Source organism: Zingiber officinale, chromosome 11B (genome assembly GCF_018446385.1).
Source record: "Zingiber officinale cultivar Zhangliang chromosome 11B, Zo_v1.1, whole genome shotgun sequence".
NCBI classification, from domain to species: Eukaryota; Viridiplantae; Streptophyta; class Magnoliopsida; order Zingiberales; family Zingiberaceae; genus Zingiber; species Zingiber officinale.
Genome location: NC_056007.1, coordinates 69,018,508 through 69,024,305, shown reverse-complemented (window position 1 = coordinate 69,024,305; position 5,798 = coordinate 69,018,508). Strand labels below are relative to the sequence as shown.

The following is a 5,798-nucleotide window of genomic DNA, read 5'->3' as shown; positions in this document are numbered from 1 at the left end:
CTGGTGCCGACACTGATCTCCGATTCAGTTCCTGGAAGCTAGTCTCGCTGGCTTTTGGCCACGTGAACTTCACACCCTTCCTGGTCAGGCGTGTGAGTGGCATAGCAATGTGAGCAAACCCCTCAATGAACCTCCGGTAATAACTAGCTCGACAAAGAAAGTTGTGAGTCTCCTGTATAGACTACGATAACTCCCAACTGGTAACAACCTCTATCTCCTGTGGGTCCACGGTATACTCCTACTGGTGACCATGTGTCTCAATCATCTCACAGAAGACAATCAAAATACGCACTACTGAATTTCACCTATAAATGTTCCCCTCGAAACATCCTTAGAACTATGCGAAGATGGTGTACGTGATACACCTCAGATCGGGAATAGATCACCACGTCATCAATAAAGATAACGGATACTGATCCAATATCCTAGGGATACCCAAATCATCAATTCCATGATAACATCTAGGGCACTATAAGTCTAAATGATAAAACAAAGAACTTACAATGTCCGTACATCAGACATCCTCGACCATAAGATCCTCGACAATAAACACCAAGGAATAGATCATCAAATGTGAGAGCAATGCTCCGTCATAAGAAAAACAACACATGTGGGAGCAACGCTCTACCATAAGCAATACTTAATATGTGGGAGCAACTCTCCACCAAAAATGATCCATAATATGTGGGAGCAATGCTCCACCCCAATAATCTATAATATTTGGGAGCTACGCCCCACCACAAACAATCCATAAGGGATCAAGACATCTAACTATCTAGCTAGAGAATACATGAGATCGCTCTACCATAAGTCAATGTGGGCAGCCAAGGGTATAACAACCTAGTAAACATATCAAATCCATTATCAACTCTCTCAATATCATAGTGGGCCACTCACTAGTAGGAGAATTAGTTGACAAGGTATACAACCAAAGACATAATGGTAGGCACTCAACATAGGTAGAATCATCATGATACTACCAATAATACACTCGACTCACGTGCACACACAATACGCACGTGAGCACACACAATATAGGTATGATCAGCATGATATCTCCAACAATACATACCGAACACATGTGCATATATCAGCGTGGGTATAATCGACAATACTCATTACAAGAAAATTGAGATTTTACAACACTTAAAAGACAACGCTTTTTAAAAAAAGCGTTGGCTTTTTCTTTTTAACAACGCTTTTAGTGAAAAATGTTGTCTATTTCTTTATTTTCTTACTAATAGACAACGTTTTTTAAAAATTGTTGTCTATTAGTGATTTTTATGGGTCAAACACAACGCTTTTTAAAAAGCGTTGTCTATTGTCAAGCCCTCATCTAAATCTAGGATGATCTGAGCCGTTGATTGCAACTAAGGAGTAGAAAAGACCTAGGTTTCACTTTGGCACCCACCTTTCTCCCGAATCTCTCCTACCAACTCACCAACTCACGCATAGTTTTCTCCTCCCTCTCCCCTCTACGCGAATCTCTCCTTCGAACTCCTCTCCGTCCAACCTCTCTTCCACAAACCCCTCTCCATGAATCTCTCCTCCGAACACCTTCAAACAGTGAGCTTTTTTAGCACCAGTCGCGCCTTGCCTTGAAAGCCTTCACTACCGCTCGAAGCGAGCAGTAGTACGATGTCGATCTCAACCTCTACACGTCTCCTCCTTGTCCAGGTGCGGATCGCGGTAGGAGATCGATACCTTGGTTGCTGATCTAATGGAGGAGGGATGACTCTCCACAGAGATCTCCAAGGGGGTTCCCTAATGGCCAATTGATGGAGAGGAGGAGAGCTAATTGGCGAGCCGATCAACGGTGGTGCAGAAGGTCAAGATTGGATTTTACTTCGCCGCGTGGTGAGCGCTGAACGTGGTGTTCAACATCTACAACAAGAAGGTTCTTAACGCCTTCCCCTACCCTTGGCTGACCTCCACACTCCCCCTTGCTGCTGGATAGCTCCCTCATGTTTTAGTTCAAGTTTGATTTAACCTCTTCAAAGAACATGTTGAAATGACAAAAAAGATTTGTGGCAATGCAAATGTCCGTTACGCATGGCTTGCTTCCTCCAAGGATGCGGTGGATGAGATGATGTCTCATGGGGTTCTGAAGCAACCTGTGCAGAAATGACTTTATAGAAATAGACTTCATCTTGCCCTTACAAATTGCTCTGATATCTGGTAATGCTTCAAATACGACTACATTCTTCATGTTTTTTTATCTTGAGGATTAACACTAATTTCTCTTTGTAAAAGCTGCCAACCATTTCTTAGTGTATCACCAAGGGCTTCCTCTATTTAGATTTTTTCTTTAATAATAGCCCATTGTGAACAATAGCTCACAAAATCAATTTCTTCAAATGCTTATTCCTCAGCATTGCGTAAGCTTTGTGAAGATGCTTCGGCAGTTATGCAGGATCTATAAAATCTTGAAGTTTTGATCTGGATAGGCGAGGTAACAAAATACTATAGATGTAGTTGTAATACATGCAATTTAAGGTGCAACAAGAAACTGCATGATCTATAGCTTGAAATTTTTGTCTGATGTTGATAACCGTCTGCAGCCAAAAATGTATTCATGCCACTATACAGTGTTTTGATAATAAGCAATGAGGATTACCATCCTTGTTCAGAAATGATTGTAAGTTGTAACTGAATTAACATCTGCTATTGCTAGTTTAGCCCATGTTGCCAAGAAACTTCCAATGTATCTCTAGTATTCACTGTTTTACAGTATGTAATCTGTTTGAATAGTTTTTTCCACCATTAAGTTTAAGTTCTTTATCAGTATTTGATTGTAGATGTTGAATGACCATCTTGTTCTCTGCTGTGAAAGATTTATTGCTGTTAATTTTATAGCAGTACCATATACTTGGGTTATGCATGATCTAAATGTATCTATGTTATATTCCTTTCACATGAAAATTGGCTAAGTGCCAATGTAAGAATGTGCTATACAGACAGATCCTATTTTTTCCCCCTCCTCTAAATGAGTATGAAATGATGAGATGCTATGCTTTTACTGTAATTTCCTATTAGTCTTAAATCTTTCAAGACACAAAAGCTACACTTTTACTGATCTTCACATAGATTAGAATATTTCAAAGAATCAAAATCGAACTTGATAGCAGGAAACAATTTATTTTGTCAATCCCCAAAACTTGATAGTAGGAAACAATTTATTTTGTCAATTGTGGCATTATAGCTTGATAAAGTTTGTTGGTATCTTCTAGATAGATAGAACCGATTACCCAAAAAGTGAAATTGTGGTTTTCTGTCTTCTAATCCTGTTGTTATAGGGAAACTGCATGAAAAAATAGATTTCACCGATTACCCAAAAAAGTACTTATATCTTCTAGATAGATAGAACCATTGACAAATTGTAGGCCTGTAAAAATGTTGAAATATCACTTTGATGAAACCATCCTCCTAAAGCCGTTATGAATATTTCAGAAGGGGGAGACCATCTGTCTTGTAAGCTATATGATCATCCAATGCTTATAAGTCCAAGATTATAAGGCATGTAAACAATCAAGAGTGTTTATCTAAAATATTGGAAGATGTTTGGAAGCTTTCTATTTTTTAAATTTTTATGTATTTGGGCAATCTTGGTGTTTTCTTCAGAAATTGATATTGATTGGTTATTTGTTTTGTGTAACTTATTTTCATATCTAGGACTTGGAGAAATGGAATCTTTCATATGAAGAGAAAGAGGAAATTGTTAGTGCAATAATTCTTACACTCAATACAATTGTTAACAAGAAGAGTTCACTGTCTAGATTACTTTCTTCTAGCTACAAAGTCATTGAGCAACTTGTATGTTATTTAGCTTGCATTTTTAAATTGTAAAGAAAGTGAATCTTATGCTTTTTAGAATTCTAGTTCATCCGACAACATTTTTAAATTACAGGTACCTCTCAATGATTATGTAGGATGTTTAGTAGAAGATCGATGTTGAGGAATTGTTATACATGATCACATGGATAATTACACACTTTATGATATCTATATTATATATAATATTGTCAATATTGGTTACATTGCTGTGACATCCATCGTTTATATATTGTTTATACTTTATAAACGCTGCACAGGAAATTTTGTTTTTATTTTTGTTGATCGTTGACTAAATTTTCCTAATTTTCCTTAGCGTACGAAAATTTCTTTTGCATAATACTGATGGTATTATTTTCTGTGACAAATACACAGTGGTAGGTGTTTTGTCCCAGTCTCAGGCCGTCAATCCATTTTGATCAATATATCTAGTAGAAGTAAGCATACAGATCATTGTCTTCGAGGTCGACTAGCTATTTTGTGCTTTTTTTTGTTTTAAATTTGAATGTCACTAACTACTTTGAAACAGAAATATTTAGTCTTTGTGTATAGTTGAATTCTCCTGTAAATACTAATACTTTGTAGTTGAATTCTATTGTTTGGTACGAGTTTGAAATCATTAACTGAGCTAATTAATGCTATTTTATATGTCAAATTCGAATCTGGATATGATAAAAGAAAATTAATAGTTTTGTAAATATAAAAAAATGATTTTGTAAATAATTTTTAAATTTTTTTTTAAAAAAGACAACGCTTTTAAAGCGTTGCACAAGTGTTGTCTTTGCCAAAAACAACAACACTTTTAAAGCGTTGCAATAATGATGTTTTTGCAAAAAAATACACAACGCTTTTAAAGCGTTGTAAAAGCGTTGTCTTTGCTACAAACGACAACGCTTTAAAAGCGTTGTCGTTGAGCAGACTTTTAACAACATTGCCTTTAACATAGCTTTTTCAGGCACAAAGATAACGCTTTAAAAGCGTTGTCTATTAGCTTTTTTCTTGTAGTGACTCCTCCAATAATACTCACCTAACATATGTACATATACGCCAAGAGTATAATCAACATAATACTTCCAATAAACATAATAGACATGAGTGCACACCTAGAACTGATATAATCAACAAGATACCTCGAATAATACACCAAATCACATGTACACATACCACGACATAGATTTAATCGACAAGATACTCCCAATAAAACACCCAAACACATGTGCACATACCCCAACACAGGTTCAATCGATAAGATAGCTCCAATAAAACAATCAGACACGTATACCTAACCACATAGGTATAATCCTCAAGAAACCTACAACAATCATAACTGGGCATGTATACAAACACTACCTGCAAATGGACAGTCTATCCTAGGACTCCTACAATATATACCAATCAACCAGACAAACCCCTATGCTATCTACTCTCATGGGTTAGTGGTTTACCTCAAAAATCAAGCATAAGTATCAAGCAGGAAAAATAATAATCATAGATAATCCAAGATATGGAAACCTAATCATCCAGTGATAACCATGCTATAAGTTCAAATGAATAAATAGAGGCCAAGAAAGAGATACTCACCATGGTTCAACATTGCACGTCTATGTCGTACCACACAGAGACTATATCTAATGGTTCACTTAACCTCCAGACTAAGACTCCACCTATCAAGAGTGTATTTCTAGAACTCTCATAGTCGTGACTATAAATATCCTCCGTCAAATGCCGACAATGTTGGGATTTTCGAGGCGCAAAAACCGCTTTTTGCGTTGCGGAAACCTCGAAATCCCATGCCACCAGATCCGTGCGAAGAAAATAATTTCAAAAACTTTACGTGTACGAGTTTCTAAACCTAGATCTACTCTAGATCTAGATGGTAGAGAGATTACCCTTGATGCGAAGCCCTTCGCTTATCCCGCTCGTCCAAGTTTGCCGGATCTCGAGAGTGTTCAAGTGGACACTCCTCT

At 37.0% G+C, this 5,798-nt stretch overlaps 1 long non-coding RNA gene across 1 annotated transcript; it reads left to right on the top strand.

Annotated features, from left to right (window-relative positions):
- The first annotated feature begins 1,981 nt into the window (after positions 1 to 1,981).
- Positions 1,982 to 3,721, top strand: LOC122034958. Its single transcript, XR_006126842.1, has 3 exons — positions 1,982 to 2,178; positions 2,373 to 2,452; positions 3,673 to 3,721. It is a non-coding gene; the product is annotated as an uncharacterized LOC122034958 (long non-coding RNA).
- The last annotated feature ends 2,077 nt before the right edge of the window (positions 3,722 to 5,798 follow it).